We start from the raw sequence: 21,983 nt of genomic DNA, 5'->3' as shown, positions 1-21,983 counted from the left end.
TACATTGTAAATGAGAAATCTCTGTATAGAAATATTCTTCCATAGTAAAAAATGTGCCAAAAATCAGTAGTGTTTTTAACAGTAAATGTACAGTATATACTACAAATCAATCTTTAAATGTTTTCCTAACATAAACGTTAAATGGAACTTAAATATCCACCAGTCATATCTTCATTTTTGTTCTCTGTGTTGTAGTATGTTGATCAAAACGAATTGTTTCTTTGTCAGTCATCTGTGGAAGATGTAATGTGCTTACTTCCTTTTATATGTACCTGTCCACATTACTGTTAGTATGAAACATAATACTATGGAAAGGCACTTCTAGTGTGCTACTGTTAAAGGAGAAGGTAGTTTATTATAGATTAGCCACAACAGTGCAAGCTAGAATGCCATTTTTATTTTGTAGAATGCTTTCCCAGTAATCAGCTCTAAACACTGTCTCTGTTTGTTTAGGATAGCAGTTGCCATATTAGCTTGCTGTGACATCACTTCCTGCCTGAGTCTGTCCCTGCTCGCTTTGAGCTCTGAGCTCAGATTACAGCAGGGAGGGGAGGGGGAGAGGAGCAAACTGAGCATGCTCAAGCCCTGGCGGTTTAAGATGAAAACAGGAATTCTGATACAGAAGCCCATGTGTACACAATAGAAGGACAGAAATACAGTGTTTCTTTTAACAGAGGACTCAGAGCAGCTTTACTTTGAGGGTTTATTGGTGTTATCATATACACCTTTCTGATAAAGCTTTCTTAGTTTTAACCTTTCCTTCTCCTTTAAGAAAAAAAAAAGACAACATGTAACATTTTAAAAACCAACAAAGCATGTTCCTTGACATATGTCAGCACATATGATAATACATAACTTATTACTTGCAGAGATGGATGCGGTAATTAACCGTCTACATGCTAAAGTACCTGATTAGTTAACGTTTAGTATGATGTGGAGAGCGGAATTCAATGTTTTCAATGACACTCCAGATATTTACAATTGTGTTTCATTTATTATTATTTGTGATTTTTGAGTTATTTACTTTTTATTCAGCAGAAAAAAGCAATAACAAAACATTTGTAGCCTTTTCTCTGTAATAATAAAGCTGTACCTTTACATGGTCCCAACTAAGATAAAATTAATCTTTACTGGAAGCAGAATCAGCCTACTAGGTTTAATTAATGTTTACATGATTTTGTAGTAGACTGGGGGGCCCATTTACTTAGTTCGAGTGAAGGAATAGAATAAAAAAAACTTTCGAATTTGTAATGTTTTTTTTGGCTACTTCAACCATCGAATTGGCTACTTCGACCTCGACTACTACTTCGACTTCGATTCGAATGATTCAAACTAAAAATCGTTCGATCATTCGACCATTCTATAATCGAAGTACTGTCTCTTTAAAAAAAACTTCAACCCCCTACTTCGCCACCTAAAACCTACCGAGGTGCAATGTTAGCCTATGGGGAAGGTCCCCATAGGCTTCCTAGCAATTTTTTGGTCGAAGAAAAATCATTCGATCGATGGATTAAAATCCTTCGAATCGAACGTTTCGAAGGATTTAATCGTTCGATCAAACGATTTTTCGTTTGATCATACTATTTGTGTTAAATTTGCGAATTTACATTCGGCAGTCGAATATCGAGGGTTAATTAACCCTCGATATTCGACCATATGTAAATCTGCCCCTTAAAGTATGAAGAACCAAATTAGGGATTAGCCGAGATGTCCCTGGTCCGGTCATTCTGGATAATAGATTCCATACCTGTGTAGTAATATAACCAGTGTCCTGCAGTCCCCTGGTGCTAAATTTGTAACAGAGCCCACATGTTCTCCTCACTGTGGTGCTTTACTACTGTGCTGATGATAACCTACCAACCACAGGAAATATTGAATTATTTTTTAGGTTTTGATATTGATAAGTGTTGCAGAAGTATTATTCAATTTAATGAGTTAAATGTCATGCTTCAGAGACTAAAAGAAATCTGTGCCCTAGTAATACACAATATTTTAGTGTCATGTGGTAAATCAGCTATGAATGCTTTCCTTAGTATTTATTCCCCTTGTGAGGCCAAGTTGCTTTATTAGTTTTGGAAATAAAAAATAATTTTGCTCACAGATTCCCATAAACAGCTGGCCTAGATAACTGGAGCCGATCCAGCCTTTAATTATTTTGCCAAATGTGCCAAACGCTATGTGCTTTTTTTTTTTTTTTACTAATGTAAGGAATATAGTTGCATATTTATAAAGCATTTTATCGAAATATATGTGGAATATACAGTTGCATTTAATAAAATAATAAATATAATACATGTTTGGATGATTATTTGTTAGAATTTTCACGAGTTGGATTTGGATTCAACCACGGGAACATATTTTATTACATTTTTCCTAGTAACACCTGCACTTCCAAGTGAATCTGATAGAGGGAAAAGATTTATTATCTTTTACACATTTCTCAAACAAGGGAGTCCTGTTTCCTATCCAGTTTATAGTCATCAACAGTTCTAACACACCATTAGGAGATCCCAGTTTGCAAACACCAGGCACTCCACCTCTAGCTATCTTTACCACACTTCTAAATTTCAGGAAAGTTATATATATTTGGTGAGTAAGTAAACTCTATCTCACTTCAAAATAAGGTCATCTACAGTGACTCTGAGGCCTATTTCCTTTGTGCCCTGCTTTGTGCTGGGAGCAATTTTTGCCAACGGTTGCGGACTTTATCATACAGAGGGAAAATCCTATCAATCAGATCTCTGTAGAATCTAGGAAGATGTCATCCCTGTTTCAGCCACTAACTCTGTGAAGAGTTTTAGGGAGGAGTAGCTTATCTTCAAAAAAGGAAAATGTTTGACATTTGAGTGCATGGTGAAACTGAAGATATCTAAAAACTGTACAGTACATCCTGTCACCCTCCATCTCCCCCTGAACTACATGGAAGTGGGGAATCTCTGATCTATTAAGAAATCTCCTAACAGTTCAAGTCCCATTTGAGGCCACCAGAAAAGAACCTTGGAGGTTATACAGGTGAGGTAGAGTGGACTTTCTTCAGAGTAGCAGAAAGGGAGAGGTCAGTGGTGGAAAATGGCCAGACAGCCTGATAGCATTTAAAACATTTAAAAAAACAGTTTTAGTGCTTCAGAATTTAAATGATACACTGAGCCAATATAGACACCAATAAACAACAGACATAAGCCATGATTCCTCAATATATAATATCCTGAATGGTGTTGCCAGTAATTTGATCTTAAGCTTTATGTCCAATATATTAGTGGTTGGCATCATGACAAATAAAAATGGAGTTAAAGAATTAAAAATAAAGGCGCATATGAACAGAAAGGTCCATTTGATCGGTGGATACAGTAAAAACAATGTTTTTAAGTACTCTTTTAAAGACGACCGAGATAATATAAAGGAATTGTAGGGTGTTTCCCATATTTTTGTAGTTTCAGAACAAGGCATTTGTAAAAGAATAGATGTTTTCATACGTTTTATTATTCTTAACATGAACAATATGTGTAATGGTATTGGTACAAGAGATGGTATTTCCCTTTCATTTATCAGGCTTCTTCTCCTTTTTTGCCTTATATGCAGTATAAAACAGCATTTGTTTTCTTTTAACTGTGCACTGTTACTTGTTTGCACACAAATTCATTGCATAGTACATAGAATAAAATGTAGTATTTAAAATAATTTGTAGGCACACACAAAATTAACATCTTGCACTCAGTAATGCAGCTGCTCCTTAGCTTGATTCCGTTTTCAACAAATATTTCTCTTTTCTCTACGTACTTTGCTTTTGATTTTCAACCTTCCATCTTCTATACATTCAACAGCCTACTTTTTAAAAAACGAGTGTTTTAATATCAAAGTATTCAAGAGATGTTTCAATTATTCCTTTGCGCTTTTCCTGTTTAAAGACCCTTAAATCTTACTACAAAAAAATGTTTTTCCATGCAAATGTGCACATTGTAACAATACCAAACGTTAAAACACTATAATTCAATGAACTGCAGGGTTCCGATTAAAAGTAATGAATTATGCAATATTTGTTTATTATCCTTTATTTATGTAGTGATAACATATTATGCAGCTCTTACAGAGATTTTTCATAATTTGCACCAGCTCCTGACCCTGTGGAGCTTACAATCTTATTTCCTAATCACATTCACAGGATAAACACTAGAATGCATTTCATAAGGAACTAATTAACCTACCAACTAGTTTTTGAAGTGTTTGAAGAAGGTTGAATATCTAGAAAAACCCACACAGATATAGGGAAAACTTCTTACAGATGGTGCCCTGCTAAAAACTGAGATCAAAACCCTAGATATGCAAAGAACCAGTGCTAACCGTTGATCCACTGGGCTTATTTATAAAGACTGTGCAAATTTAACTCATAAGAACCAATCAGTGATTAAATTCTTATCAGCCAGCTGCAGGTTCAACAATGAATCCAAGCCTTTGATTGGTAGCCATAGTTGATTGCCCAGTAGTTATAAATGAGTCCCAGTGTGTTAAGTTACTGTTGAATGAAAGTATAACAATTCCTTACACTAATCTTATACAAACCCAAATACAGTAGTTATCAGCCAATATTTTTATTTTGACTTAAAAATTACTGTATATGACTTAGATAAATTAAGTTGTGTTAACATTTTCACCTTTATGAGTTTACATATTTATATATTAGCTAGGGTTATTAAAAGCATACACATTTTAATTAAACATGGCAAACCAAAATTTCACCCAAAATAGCTAATGTAAAACATAACTATTGTCCAGGGGATTTAGTTTTCCATTATATTCATAAACATGTTAATAATCAAGAAGTTTTATCCCCATATTTGCCCATCATTTATGGACAAAGGCCCAAGGCAAAAATAATCTGTGCCAATGTACAATCCCTTGTGTTTGGCCAGAAATACAATAAGATCATAAGTTTTTTCATATCATTAGCATTAACATTTTTCCCATTTACTATCTGACTTATCTGACCTCCCTTTGAAAAGGGAATATAAGGCTTCAGCATTCCCCTGCAGTTTATTTGCCTGATCTGAGAAAGGCTTTGCAGCATTATATTTCCTTTGTGCTTCAGGGCACCTATGTATTTATTTCCCAGTGAAACTAACCCTTGCTCTCAATGTCTTTTAGGTCTTGTGTTATTATAAAGCACAACGTTTTCATAAACTCTGTTCCCATTTAATCACACAATTACTTCTAGAATCTGTTAAATATCCCACAAATGCGAACTCTGAACCTACAGCAAAATGCATCCTGAGTGAGCAGAGTAATGATTCTGTTGTTATATTTAGCCACCTAGTTCCCTTGCATTTATTGCTTCTAAATGACTTTTAATGTGTGTGTTACAAAACGCGGGTGTTAACTTTAAATAGTATTCTGAGAAGCACATATTTTAAGAGTAACTGTGGGAAACGCAAGGCATTGTTATTTATGAATCACACTGCAATCTCACTTTTCGGTCAGATTACTGTAAATTCCTCTTTTTCTATTGTGGCAATGGCTTTTTTTTATTTAAATTTATCAACAGCACTAAGCACAAATTGATTATATTTTAAGTATATTTGTGACAGGGGAATCTTACAAAGTAGGAAGTGAAACCTTGCCTATTGATTTGTATTTTAACAAGTATTTGCAAACCTCAGTGCATTTTAGTTTCATTAATAAAATCCATTGCAAGAGCTGATAAGCTTTACAGATTGGTAGCTGAGTACTGAGTAATATGATATAAAGTTTACTTTGCACTAAGGTACATTTGATACATACTGTATCAAAATACAATTTATGCCAATGTAGATGTTCCCATAGAAGAACATTTTGTAAGGTTCAAGAATATTTACAATATCTAATGTGTCTATCCCAAATATAACCCTATCTGCTCTGCTTTCAAGAATTTTTAGGAACTTAAAAACTCACCCCAGATTTTAATTTAATTGGTATTAAAGTTGGCCTGTATACACTATTTCAGTCTCTTAGGGAGTTTACATGATGTTTGTATGCTTTTGGGAGTTAACATGAAGGATTTCATGGAAAGGGGTTCTAGAGGATTTGGAATTAATTAATCTACCACTTGCTTTATGACGGGTTAAAAAGATGCATTTTGACAATAACTGTTTTTATATTTGTTTAGGCCATTTGATTTTATATTTGTATTTAATAGATTATTTATAAGCAGATCATTTAGTCTGGTTAAGTGTCAAGGAACAACTGTAAGAAAACATATTGAGGAGTAATAAATAAAATATGAATATGCCCACAGATAACATTAAATGACCGGACTTACTTTTCTCCATGCAATAAGAAATGTATGCATATGCTTTCTCGTGTATGTAGATGCAAAGTCAATAATGCCTTAATGTTTAATTTAAGTATTATTTGCCAGATCATTTTACCCAACACGCTTAGTCTTTCCTAAATGTCTTTAAAGGCTTAGAAGTCAGTCTAAACCATATAATGAGAGATAAACAGATGAAATATTGTGTGTATAGCGTAATGAAAAAGTTGCAAAGTTGGCACCGTGTTCAATAGCTCATAGCAACCAATCGTACGGGTCACCTGCTTGGAAGCAAACAAGATTGGTTGCAACTTATTTTTATATATTATTATCAGAAACCTGCACTTGTTTGTCATCATATGATTGCAATTAGCATTGTGGATATATATATATATATATATATATATATATATATAAAATATATTGATAATGGGTTGAGTGCAGAGGACTCTTGTATTTGTCTATATGTATTTTGTGGTCACAGCCTCATTGCACCCCCGCCTAATGGTTTTAAAAATTAGTGGTGAGCACAACTTTCCCTTGTTTGTTATAATATATATATAATATATATATATATATATATATATATATATATATATATATATATATATAGATAGATAGATAGATAGATAGATAGATATAGATATATATATAGATATAGATAGAGATATATATATATATAGAAGGTAATCAGGAAGCCGGCACAGCACGTCAAAAAGTCATCGCTGCCTGGGTGCAATATGCCCAAAAATTAAGTAGAGAAGTGAAGAAGCTCGCACTCACAGGACTTATCAAAATCAAAAATGGTGTTTATTTCAATATAAGTTACTTATATTGAAATAAACACCATTTTTGATTTTGATAAGTCCTGTGAGTGCGAGCTTCTTCACTTCTCTCTATATATATAGATATATATATATATATATATATATATATATATATATATATATATATATATATATATATATATATATAGATATATATATATAGATATATATATATAGATATATAAATATATATATATAAATATATATATATATATATATATATATATATATATATATATATATATATATATATATATATATATATATATATATATTCAGAAACAAAAGGTACACACTGGGATTTTCAGAAAAATTAGTCCATGTTTATTTGTTACATTTAAAAAAAAAAACAGACGACGTTTCAGCTAACTCTAAGACCTTTATTAAGACCATGTTCACAGTAAAACAACTTGTTTAAATAGCTAAAACCACCATGACACAAACCCAATCGTGCACTCCCACATGATCATGTGACTGGATGAAAACCCTGCACCAAGAAAGCAGAAATATATACATTGTAGCAAGTATGCATATGGTGTAATTATGATACAACATTAAAAACAAGAACAGGCACATACAGAGACTTTGTAATAATACTGTATGTGGCAACATTGTGTACACTATTTAACGTTGGTTCAGCAAGCATAAAAAAAGAGCAGTGTTCATTCAGGCTTGCAGGGGCAAGGGTATTTAATTTGCATATCCAGAAGGATTCCTGCTGAAGGAGTAGTTTGGACCTGTCACCACCTCTCCTCACGGGGGAATATGGTCTATGGCTAAATATCTAAAAGTGGACAATCTGTGACCCATGTCAAGATAATGTTTTGCAACTGGTTTGTTAGTAAGGGAGATTTATTGGTGATTCCACGAGCTGCGCAAAACGCAAGTCAGATGCGACAGAAATAATGTAAGAGACATGAATGTCGGATGCAGACGCAGCGTCTGCATCCGACAGTCGTGTCGCGTCGGACGAACACTGCAACACCATCCGACATTCCTGTTGCTTAGTTTATTTCCATCGCATCCGACTTGACTCAACGTGTAAGATCGTGCCAAAGAAGTTCCTCCCTAAGACCATGTGATTAAATACACCACATGTGTGGTGGTACAGGTAATATGATATCTAATCATAAAGCATTTGCCAGTTTGGGGGTGGAGGAACAATGTGACAGGAGTCATGTACCTGCAAGAAGTGCCATTCGGGCTTCTTTGAATAGCAATCTACTGGATCGTTCTTAACTAAAAGGTCCATTAAATTAGTGCCACGTTTAAAACACATCATAAGGGGACCAGATACTGCCTGCCTCAAATCATTGTCAGCCTCAATAATTTTCCAGTGGTCTCTGATACATTTACTTAGTGTATTGGTGCATGCATTATAGGTGGTGGCAGGGTCGGACTGGCCCTGGCCCTCATGAGCCCCCGCCAGGCCAGACCCTTTCTCCCAATCTCCTGGGCCGAAAAATTTTTTTTTTGCAGTGCCGCGCAGTGCTGTTTGCGCATGCAGTAGGGCAGGGGTGTCCAACCTTCTGGCTTCTCTGGGCCACATTGGAAAAAGAAAAATTGTCTGGGGCCACACATGAAAGAAAATACACAGAAAAGAACTACAATACCAGTTGGATAACCAGATGGAGCTATACACTGGAATATGGGACACCTGGATATTAAATAGACATTATTATATTATTATTACTAACTGGGCAATGGGCAGAGTCCCCCCTCCTCCCTACTCCATAGGTCACCACATTGTTACAACCTGGCATAGTAAGCCTGTTACTAACAAGACGACAGACTGAGATGGTTAATGTGTCTGGACTTAGAGAGCACAAAGTGGTATTTCACTCTCGTTTTCTAGGTATTTCCATACATTTATTTCTTAATTTCTTTCTTTTTTTTTCCCCTTCTCTTCCTTTTCTCTCTTCTTCAAGCTGGGCCGCATTCATATCCATCCTGGGCTGCATGCGGCCCTCAGACACCTCGGTGACAGCTTTTATATTGAAGAAGTACATTCTTATCTGTAGCTTTTCTGAATAGAATATAATCAAGATGATTATGATTTACAAATAGTTCAATGTCCAAGAAATGTATTTTCATTGGGTGAATATCAATGGTAAACCTGACCTGGTTATCCAATGTTAAGCTTGTTTATCATCTCAGTAAATTCGTCCAGAGACCCCAGCCAAATGATAATCAGGTCACCGATATAACAGCGAAAAAAATAACAATTTATCGCCAAAACAGGGTATTATATATCACTGCTCATATTGGTGCATAAAGAGAAACCTTGAAAATAGTTCAAGGTTAATGCCAGGTCGAGCAACTTCCAAACAAAAGGTATGGGTGGGCCAACGCATGAATTTGATTCTTCAAGAAAGTGCCTTACAGATTTAATCACAACATCATGCGGTATTATGATGTATAGACTCACCACATCCATACTCAAAATATGCTTCATCGTATGGGAGAGACAAATCCTTACTACATTCTAGCATATATGTATATAATTAGGTGAATTGTTCATATATATATATATATATATATATATATATATATATATATATATATATATATATATATATATATATATATATATATATATATATATCTATCTATATATATATATATCTCAATGTATATAATTAGGTTAATTGTTCTGTATCATTAACCATAAGATTCCTGTTGGGCCAAGTAGGGAAACATTATTTCAACTAAGCAGCCAGTTCTTACTAGTGATCTGGTTCATTGCCACACAATCACTAGACATTGCTAACACTTAAAGGAAAACTATACCCCCCAAACAATGTAGGTCTCTATAAAAAGATATTGCATAAAACAGCTCATATGTAAAATCCTGCTTCATGTAAATAAACCATTTTCATAATAATATACTTTTCTAGTAGTATGTGCCATTGGGTAATCATAAATAGAAAATTGCCATTTTAAAAAATAAGGGCCGCCCCCTGGGATCGTTGGATTCACTTTACTCACAAACATACCAACAAACCATACATGTTAGGTCACATGAGCCAATTAACAGACAGAGTTGTGCCTTTTGCTTCCACACTTCTTCCTGTTACAGTTAGAGTTGTAGTATTTCTGGTCAGGTGATCTCCGAGGCAGTACACAGACCATCACAAAATGGTGGTTCAAGGCAAGAGATGTAAAAGGGCAATATTTACTTAAATATATATTCCAGTTTGGTAAGATTCTTTAATATGCTACTTAAAATGATATGAACTATCTGTTGCTTAAGTGTTCATTTTGGGGGTATAGTTTTCCTTTAAGGTGTTTTTTTCAGGTATTTTTTCATATTTTACCTTTTCTGTGTCGCACTACCAAAATAAAACACTAAAAAAAGTTTAATATAATTTCTGTTCAGAGATGGGCCACCTCTCTCCCTCCCACTGACATCATACAGGGGTGACAGAGAGCGCACCAATGTTCAATGTGGGGAAGAGAGCCCAGATGGTAAGTGGATGGAAGAGGTGATGCCTGGAGCCCCTTCACCTTTGCACCCTAGGCACATGCCTCTTCTGCCTGCCTGTAGTTCAGGCCCTGTTTCTGTCTGTGGGTGCCTGTTAGGTGTAGCTGAGGATGCAGGGGTTTCATGGGAACATTTATATATAAGATTTCATTTTATTCATCACAATGATCCATGTCACAAGTGTAACTGAGAATCATCCAGCAGTGCCATAAAATTTACTCATATTTTATGCAGAAATAAAAGGCAGGTAAATAGAGTAAATGAAACAGTGTCATTTAATGTGAAGTCTTTAACCACAAGTATCAGGCTAATTGCTCTAATCATGCTGGGCAACACTTTATATAACCATACTAAGCTCTTCTGTTGACCTCATTTGCTACCATCAATGCACTGTACTAATGCAAAAAGAAAATCAACTATTAATGTTCTAGCGGGCAATTATCACGATCTGTTAGATTAAGAATGTTTTATTATCTGTGTGATTTGATAACTGCAAATGAAGAACATTCAAACAAGATATTTCCATAAAATGTAACTTTGTAGTATGTAATTTGATATGTAAATGTGTAATCACCATCTAGTAATTAACCCAGGACTGTCACCTTGACACTCCAAATGTAAAAGCAGTAACAAATTCACAAATGTTTAAATTCAAACATATAACCTTGAAGATTTTCCATATTGACTTGTAACTTATTATTATTATTATTATTATTATTAATTTTTTTTTAACCCACAAGTAAATTGTACTTTTCTGTTGAGTTTTGCTTAAAGTACATTCTGATCTTGCTTGTGTGACAGAAAATGAAGAAAACAGTTAACAGATTTACTCACCCAGCCATGTACTGTATATCTCACAGGATACAAACAGAACAGACATTAGTGCGACTTTGTGGGAACTACAATTACAGCCATCAACTTTGATGGAAAATCCCACTCTGTTTTATGTCTCCCAGATGGGACATGGGCTCAGTCTTCATTCGATCAAGGCGCAGAAATCTTCACATGTAACTGTTAATAGAACAGTATTACAGACACTTGGCAGATTGATAGCACAGCAGCTACCATTATTATTATTGTCATTTTAGGTATCAAAACAGTAGAATTCATAAATGTTAACCCTTATTTTCTAAATATGTTTAAACACATAGTACCAATGAGTAATGCCAAATAACACAGGAGTCAGGTAACTGAAAACAATAAACAGTTTGTATTTCTCAGCTCTTTCAGTGTAGTATTTATTCTTCCTCATGCTGATAAGAAATGTATTGGCAGAACAATTGTATTGCCCCCCCCCCAGTTTGTAAAAAGAAGTTACTATGAGGATATAAAAATAGTGTCCTTATGTATATTGTTTATAAGTCAGTCAGTTCCCTTTACTTGTTTACTTTTGGCATAATGTGATGTTAAAGCCCCTTTTAAAATACTACACAGATAGAGCATGTTGACTTCCCAAAAAAAAAGTATGCAGTTGTTTTTGGCATTTTTGAAAAGCTTGTAAAATATCCCTTTCACACTGTTACCTTTATACTGTTTTACTGTGAAAGAGAAACAGAGGCAAAAGTACAGCACATGATAATAAACACTGGCAGCTCAAAAGAACAACTTATTTCAGCCGTCTTGGCTGTAGGTCATCCTGAAAGACAAAGGGTTTAATGGGTTTATTCTGAATCATCCTCTGTTTTGGGGACATGAAGCTGCGTAATGTGCTTGTACTATATAAATAAATGATGATTGTTGCTAATTAGTCAAGGACTGTGTTTATAGGCTAAATAGACCTCACACACTTACCTTTAACTGAAGCCACTATATTGTATTAAATAATTAAAAGCTATATAAAACACATGAAGTATGTTAATGCTTTAAAGGTCCGATAAAGTCTATATAAAAGCATTATAAAGCACATGAAGTACACATTAATGCTTTAATGGTCTGATAAAGTCCTATAAGTAACTTAAACGCTTTCATAGCTTTTAGATGGGAAAACCTGTAAGGTTTTGGTGAGGAGGGCTCAATTGTGATTTTGCACTGTGTAATAAATGCAGTGTAAGCTTTCTTACAACAGAAGTATTCATAGGCCTAATGCCACCGACATTGTATTGCTTTAAAACTCATTAAGGCATTACAAGGGTACATTACAAAGACTGGCACAAAAATGCATGCTATGAGGTATTTTTTTATGCACAAAGCAGATTTTCTCGCCAGAATCCCCAAGCAAGTCGGTTTTGTGTAAATTCTGCCATAACCAACCAGATTATAAAATTTAACTGGGGTAAAAAACATTTTAAATTGCATGAACTGCAAGTATTGTCTCAGGTTCAGCCTAAGAGGTAACCACCTAGTTTATAGTTGCACAAAGATTTAATTAGGACCCAATGATTCTCATACAATTTCTTTTCGTGGCATTCCTGCACACAAAAAAAACACACACAATTGTCACCACACACACTGCAAATCTTTTATAAACAGAGACTAAATAATTATGTGTGCTTTGACTCTTATTCAATAAACATGTTATTCATATTGTGATAATGGGGTATTGCAAAAAGAATTGCAAGAAACCTGAACACATCCAAATTGTGCTCTGTTGTAATTTCGAACACTATGAAATCTCGCACTACATCCTGCAATACATGTTCTGCTGAGATTCTTGTTCTGGCACATCAACATTATTTTGTAATATTTCCTGTTCTGTTTAGTTCAGAACAAGCAGTACTAACATTTTTTGCTTTCGGTAAATACTTAAGAAATTATGACTCAGCTTATTTACTGGCTATTAAATGTTAAAAAGTGAATGTCTGGCATTTTGTTACTTGTTTTCTGAACTGCTTACATTTTGTTATTAGATGTACTATATGCGACCAGTGTCATACATGATGGGTAATTTTCATTTACTATTAATTTACTATAATTTGACTGGAAACTGTGATTACTGTTCACTATATCTCACCTGTGAACATTGGGGGGTCATACCAATAACACCAAGCAGGGTTTGAAAAGTCTGCCTGTCCACTAGTTAAAGGGTAGAGGTTATGCACTACTCACGGGGTGAAGGTTACACAGCCTTGTCACATTCACTAAAGGTGGCCATAGACGTAGGATCTCTACCCGATATGCCCACATTGAAGTGTATATATAAATATATAATGTATCCGATACTGGCAGTCGGATCGTGGGACCGCATACACGCACAGATTAATTATAGGTTGAAAATCTGGCTGCAGAGTTACTAGATAGTGGCAGAGTATAATTGCTGTAGTTCTGCAACTGTTGTTGTACTAAAGGTTTCCTGTGTAGTTTTAATTCTGCCAGGCATTGTCTTTACCTAGAATTAATGGCAGATACTTTTCCATTTTTACTTTAAACAATAATTAATAGTTATCTATCAAGATCCAAAACGTTCTCACTATTTTCGGAAAACTACTCCGACCAAATCTGCATTGACTTTTCCCCCCTGTTTATCAATACATTTTTCAGAAAAAGTCTTGTGCGCAAAAAAACGTGATAAAATCATGAAAAAATCCGAATCCGAATCGACTTTTTCTTGAACAAAACCCAGCACAGATCAGGATATCAACAGGGCATCTGCCATTGAACTCAGCAGGTCAGAGTACTTTTTTATTCTGACTTTTAACACTATTGGAGTTTAATAAATCTTGAAAAATTCTATTTTTTTTTCTACAAAAAAAGTGCTTTTCCCCTTTAAAAGTCCAACCAGAAAAAAATAATAAATAACCCTCTCAATGTTTATTTGTAATTTATGCCCCTGTCTGAAAATGATATGTGCAGCCTCCTTCCTCATGATAAATGTAACATCTGCAGTATCCAGCTCCAGCATGTGTGTGTGTGTAATGATGCATTCTATACAGGGAGCAAACACCTTGGGAAAATCGTTTTCTCTGCATTCTCAACTGAAACACATTCCTAAATGCATGAATCATCAGTTTCTCCCAGCTTACTGCAGTAACCAACCCACAGCTAAGCTCAGTCAAATGGGTTTGGTCACATACCTTCAAGCATAAGTTAATGCAGATGATATTTCTAAATCTTTATAGCATGATCTCAGTGTTAGCTACAGGGGAATTGATTGTAAAGTAATTAATTCATTAGTAGAAGTGATCATAAATATTTTTCCTCTTGAGATAAAGCATAGAGTGGCATTTGCAATACATCCAAACAAAATGTTTGCAGAATCACTTTTTGCCAGTTATGTTGATGTCAGCGTTGCTTAAAAGCATAAAGTTTACTGTTAGTAATTAATAGAATTGCCTATCCTTGGCAACTTTTAGATCAATCATTATTTTTTTCTTTTTTACCTCAATTATTTTTCTTCTTCTGCATTTTTCCACCTTTGAGATGGAGGTTACTGATCCCAGTAGACAAAAAAACGATTGATTTGTGAGGCTATACTTTATTGTTATTGTTACTTTTAGTTACTTATCTTTCTATTCAGGCCCTCTACTATTCATCTTGCAGTCTTTCATTCAAACCTCTGTCTGGTTGCTAGAGTGGATTGGACACTAGATTTTACCAGCTGCTGAAATTCCATACTGCAAAACCAATGAAAAAAAGTTTAATAACGAAAAAAAAAAAATTCTCGGTGTTAGCAAATGAGCCCTACTTAGTTAAAATAATGTATTGAACTCCTTGCATTAAAAATTTGGTTGCATAATATAATAAGTTTTTCCCCAGAGATGATTAATAGGGAAGGAAAAATAAAAACATTAACAGGGTTATTTACTAAATTCTGAAATGTTCTAATTATTTTAGTAAAACAACTTCAACCAAACTCCCATCCATAATTTTTTGCACCCTGGGGGTTTCCTTCTCCTTTAAGCAACAGATCAAATTATTATATCAAATTAAGCTGCATATTAAAGAATCTTATCAAACTGGAATATATATTTAAGTAAATATCACCCTTTTACATCTCTTTCCTTGAACCACCACTTTGTGATGGTGTCTGTGCTGCCTCAGAGATCACATGACCAGAAATATTACAACTCTAACTGTAACAGAAAGAAGTGTGCAAGCAAAAGACAAAACTTTGTCTGTTAATTGGCTCATTGACCTAACCAGTATGGTTTGTTTGGGTTGTTTGTGTGCACTGTAAATCGTAAGATTCAAGTGGGCAGCCCTAATTTTTTAAAATGGCAATTTTCTATTTATGATTACTCAATGGCACATACTACTAAAAAGTATATTATTATGAATATGGTTCATTTACATGAAGCAGGGTTTTACATATGAGCTGTTTCTTGTAATATATTTTGTTGAGACCTACAGTGCATGATTCGGGGGGTATAATTTTCCTTTAAATGTGTATAATATAATTTAAATAGTGCCCCAAAACTATTGCGATGCAGAGCAACTTAGACTGAGAATTTAACAACATTTATATCATAAGTAATTACTAATTTAGTTAAATTTCTTCGTGGATTTTTTTTTTTGCAATTGACCCTTGTTTGACTTGCTTGTTTTCTCATGCACTGTCGTTTTTAATTCATTTTGACAAACACTTATATATTTATTGGCAAATCAGATTTCTCCACTTCTAAAAAAGGCTCCCACACACACACAAACACACAGATACATGACTTTTGGGATTTCCTTTAGCTTTTACTGGCACTGAGTTGTGAAACATTTCCCCTTATAGTTTTTCATAATCATTTCCCGTGCAACTGTTAAACCATTGTAGAATACTGTTATTTTAATTATGCTTAGAAAATGCAGTTAATAGCAAGTATGATTGACTATAAGAAATGCAATAAACAACAGAGCAGAAAATATTGGATTCTATATTGAGACATTTGCATCACAATGCACAAGTTTGCATTGGGCACATTTATGGATCCTTCTTAGAGCATTTAATGCTTATTTATCAAAGTGTGAATGTAGAGGTCGCCACAATGCTCTAGAGTGAAATTCCGCAACTCTCCATTCATTTCTATTTCTCTATTAAAGGAGAACTAAAGCTTAACTAAAGAAGTAGGGCAGAAATGTTGTACATTATGTTTTGTGCTTCTGTACCAGCCCAAGGCAACCACAGCCCTTTAGCAGTGAAGATCTGTACCTCCACAGATGCCCCAGTAGCTCCCCATCTTTTTTTCTACTGATTCGCTGCACATGCTCTGTGCTACTGTCACATACTGAGCTTAAGGTGGCCATACACGGGCCGATAAAAGCTGCAGACAGACCGTGTCGGCAGCTTATTGGCCCGTGTATGGGGGCCCCCGACGGGCTTCCCCGATCGAGATCTGGCCGAAAGTCGGCCAGATCTCGATCGGATGGGATTAAAAATCCCGTCGGATCGCGGCCGCATCTGTTCGTTGATGCGGTCCTGCGATCCGACCGCCCGTTTGGCGAACGCTAGGATCTGATCGTTGGGCCCTAGGGCCCACGATCGGATCAGCCCGATATTGCCCACCTCAAGGTGGGCATATCGGAGGGAGATCCGCTCGTTTGGCGACATCGCCAAACGAGCGGATCTATCCGTGTATGGCCACCTTTAGGGACTGACTCAAAATATACAGTACACATAGAATATAAATGTCACAATATAAGGTTGATTAGTAATTGATAAAAATAATTATTACATGGCAGCACAGAAACCAGTGCAACTAGCATCAGAATTTAATAATAAGCCTCGTAGCATCATCTTATATTACAGGCCAACCTCATTTTCTGTTAGTAAATTTGTGACCCCTAAGATTAGCCTCTCAACAGCTGGTCGGAGCCCACTGAGCGTTGTGAGTGTTGCAAACACTTTTCAAGATGGTGACCCCCCTGTGAAAAGTTTGAAGTCCTGGATTATTGCTGCTATTGAGAAGCTGAAACTTTAGGCTGGTGCAATAAGTTGAATATATATATATATATATATATATATATATATATTTAGCCAAATATTTTTTAGGGTTTAATTCTCTAATTTAAATTACCCCAGATAAATTATTACAACTCTCTGCAACTCCCGGTACAGAACATGCAGCCATTTCCTCTCAGGTGGACCCTTGGTGTACTGGTGGAGCACTGGTGGTCAATTTACAAGAATCTCTTATTCCTGAGCCTTGTGCTCCTATGCTGGTGCTGGCACTGTAGGGTACTAACCCTTCCTGGCCTCCTTGTTGAAATCTTTGGCTGCTCTATTAACTGCCCTGATCCTGCATCTCATTCCTAGAGTAAGCTATTTTAAAAAGTTTTTAGTACTTACTACACCTAATGTGGCCTTCTTCTGCCCCAAGCCATTCAGCACACCACCTCCAGTAAGTGGAGACCAAACAGACAGAACATGTGGTTGCTTTCATTTTTAAGGAGTAGGGGAATCTGACATCAATGCCCAGTTACTAAACTGCCAGAGGAATAATTTAATCCAGGAAAGGGAAACAAGTCCCCCTCCCAAATATAGATCAGGACTCACTCTTATCTGCCACAATAGCCCTAGGGAACTATGTGAAATAAAGTTTGACAAAACCTTCGCCCATCTACATATGCCTTATTTAGTGTGTATATGAAAATATGTGTACGAATTTAAGGAGAAAAAACAGATTCTATTTACAGCTTTGAAGCACTCCTAGGTCTATTTGCAATCAGGACACCATGGGGCAGATTTACATAGGGTCGAATATCAAGGGTTAATTAACCCTCGATATTCGACTGCCAAATGTAAATCCTTCGAATTCGAATATCGATTTACCGCAAATAGTTCTATCGAATGAAAAATCGATTAAATCCTTCGAAACGTTCCATTCGAAGGATTTTAATCCATCGATCGAACGATTTTTCTTCAACCAAAAAATTGATAGAAAGCATATGGGGATCTTCCCCATAGGCTAACATGGCACCTCGGTAGGTTTTAGGTGGCGAAGTAGGGGGTCAAAGTTTATTTAAAGAGACAGTACTTAGACTAGCGAATGGTCGAATAGTCGAACTATTTTTAGTTCATTCGATTCTAAGTCGAAGTCGACGGTCGAAGTAGCCAAAAAAAATATTCGAAATTCAAAGTTTTTTTTATTCTATTCCTTCACTCGAGCTAAGTAAATGGGCCCCTATTTGTAAGAAATTTCTATGTTCTGCTCTTGTTTATAAAGGTTTCCTTGAGGTATTCTTGTTTCCTCCCACACTTTAAAAACGTATAGTAATAGCTGGCTCCTGATAGAACTGTTAGCCCCCCCCTAGTGTTAGGCAACCCCCAGTGATCATAATTGCTTACCTGGTTCTCCAGTAGAGCAACACAATCTTCTTTGTCTCTTCCTTCTTCCCACCAGGTGTGCATGTGCAGTAGAGTGAGAAGCCAAACTTTAAGCAAAAAAACTGCTTTTTTAATTGTGCGTGTGTCACATTCCTTTACACTGGAAAGGGCTTCATTTCTTTTGCTAAGATTATCTACGGAGATCCAAGTCTGAAAGAGCAACATTTTTTCCTGAAAAGATATTTATCCATATAATTTTTTCATTTGACAAGTGCTGGAGGATCATGTCTAGCTGACTGCAATGCTAGACTATGGGGGAATATTTGAAGGCACTATTATGCCACATTTTGGGCTACATTCAGCAGTTAGAGCCCCTGAACCAGCTGCCTGTACCATTACCCTTAAATGAATTGTTCAGTATAAAAATAAAAACTGGGTAAATGCAAAATAAAACATTTTTCTAATATACTCAGCCAAAAATGTAAAAGCTGGAGTGACTAACATAATAGCCAGAACACTACTTCCTGCTTTGCAGCTCTCTTGGTTTCCACTGATTGGTCACCAGCCAGTAACCAATCAGTGACTTGAGGGGGGCCATATGGGTCATAACTGTTTGCTGCTGAATGCTGAGGATCAATTGCAAACTCACTGAACATTCATGTCCCATGTGACCCAACAAGTCACTGAAAAGCAGGAAGTTGTGTTCTGAATATTATGTTAGGATTCTGCTCACTCCAGCCTTTATACATTACATATTTGAAAAATAAGGAGAAAAGAAAAAGTACCCCGCTTGACCTATTATAACATATAAAAGTCACTTCACAACTCTTTCTCCTCTATTCATCAATAGTAGCTTTAAAATTGGGAAGTCGATTATTTTAAATGAAACTAATTAGTCCACCTCCTTGGTGTATAAAGTGCAATTGCTTACAGTTGAAATCTATAACTAAAGTGCAGTGCAGTGATATCAATTGATTCCTTGAAGTAATAAATAATTCTAATTAAAAAACAATAACTTAGTTCAATTTCTTTCAAGATATGATAGGTAAATATTCATACACGGTAAACCTGTAAGTGCAGAACAGCCAATTAATTTAAGAATTCATCAATTAGATAGATAGTACAAAAGGATCTAAGGTGTTATGCAGTGAAAAGTAAGCAAATTGGATTCCCAAATTAATTTTATTAAATAAGTAAAAAAAAGGAGTTGATAATTGTAAATTCATGGAATAAATTATAAAGCCACTTGCTCAGGTTTGTGAAGGAGAAGAGAGAACATTATATAAAGAATGGTGGAGTTGTCCCAAAACTGCTGCCTAATAATTTGTATCCTTGGGACACCACAAAGCTGGAGAAGATGGGGTAACCGTGACTGTGGTCTCGTATTTTAAAACTTGCCCTAAGCTGTATAGAACTACGGTAACTTAGCCTGAAAAACCACAAATCAACCACTCATTGGAGTAGGCAAATAGAAATGTGATAAGAATGAGGATAAGATTGAGCTGAGCAAAGAGGCACGCAGTCGCCACCCCTAGACAACCTTTACGGAACCAAATTTTTTTTTTTAAAAAAAACTATTGTTACGAGTTAAAAGCAAATATAATTAAAGAGCACAATAACGCCAACGCGAATTTCGCTAAGATGGCTTTTTCAAGGCTAGGATTACATTTTTGGCCGACTAACTATATTAGAAACATTTTTTATTTTGCACATATGATCTATTTAGCCAGTTTTTATTTTTTCACTGAATTGTTCCTTTAAAACCCTATGAAAAAAAAAAAATGTAAGCAGTGCAAAGGTCTGCCGTCCAGCTCCAATATTCAGGATAACCATACAGGCTATATCCTGTATGATCTTTTGTATTTTTTGAATCATGTGTACATACCTGATGGATCTTTCTTATATTTGTCCCAAAGGACGCCACAGAGTAATGGAATATGCAGAGACAACAATGTGGGGCACATTTAATATTGGTTGAATATCGAGGGTTAATTAACCCTCGATATTCGACCGTTGAAGTAAAATCCTTCAACTTCGAATATAGAAGTCGAAGGATTTACCGCATTCGATCGAAGGAAAAATCTTTCAATCGAACGATTAAATTCTTCAAATCGAACGATTCGAAGGATTTTAATTCATTGATCGAATGATTTTCCTTCGATAAAAAAATACTTAGAAAGCTTATGGGGACCTTCCTCATAGGCTGACATTGGTGCTCGGTAGGTTTTAGGTGGCGAAGTAGGTGGTCGAAGTTTTTTTTAAAGAGACAGTACTTCGACTATCGAATGGTCGGATAGTCGAACAATTTTTAGTTCGTATCGTTTGAGTCGTAGTCGAAGGTCGATGTAGCCAATTCGATGGTCGAAGTAGCCAATTCGATGGTCGAAGTAGCCAAAAAAGTTTTTTTCCTTCTAATCCTTCACTCAAGCTAAGTAAATGTGCCCCCGTGTGTTAAATGTGTGTTCAATAGCGATGGGCGAATTTCGTGCGTTTGTTCAAAAAATTCATGAATTTCCTGTGAAATTCGCAAAACCACGTCAATTTTGACACCCGCGACAATTATGACGTGCTCCAATTTTGTCCAAATGCATTAAAGTCAATGGGCGTCCAAAATATTTTTTGACACTGTAAAGGGGCATATTTACTTAGCTTGAGTGAATGAATAGAATAAAAAATACTTCGAATTTCGAACATTTTTTTGGCTACTTCGACCATCGAATTGGCTACTTCGACCTTCGACGTTGACTACGAATCGAACGTTTCGAACTAAAAATCGTTCGAATATTCGACCATTCGATAGTCGAAGTACTGTCTCTTTCAAAAAAACACTTTGACACCCTACTTCTCCAACTAAAACCTACTGAACATCAATGTTAATTTGGGATCAAAGGAAAATCGTTCGATCGATGGGTTAAAATGGATTACAATTGGTTGAAATGGATTAAAATCCTTCGAATTGCTCGATTCGAAGGATTTTATCGTTCGATCAAACGATTTTTCCTATGATCGAACGAATGAAATGTGGTAAATCCTTCGACTTCGATATTCAAAGTCAAAGGATTTTACATCGACAGTCGAATATCGAGGGTTGACCCTAAGTAAATGTGCCCCTGTGAATTTTCACGAATTTATTCGCTAGTGTTCAACATGCATCTCCATTGACCTCAATGTAAGCAGTGAACTGCAAAAAAATGAGAATAGCAT

This window comes from Xenopus laevis, chromosome 3S (assembly GCF_017654675.1).
Source record: "Xenopus laevis strain J_2021 chromosome 3S, Xenopus_laevis_v10.1, whole genome shotgun sequence".
Taxonomy (NCBI): Eukaryota; Metazoa; Chordata; class Amphibia; order Anura; family Pipidae; genus Xenopus; species Xenopus laevis.
This window is presented reverse-complemented; position numbering follows the sequence as displayed.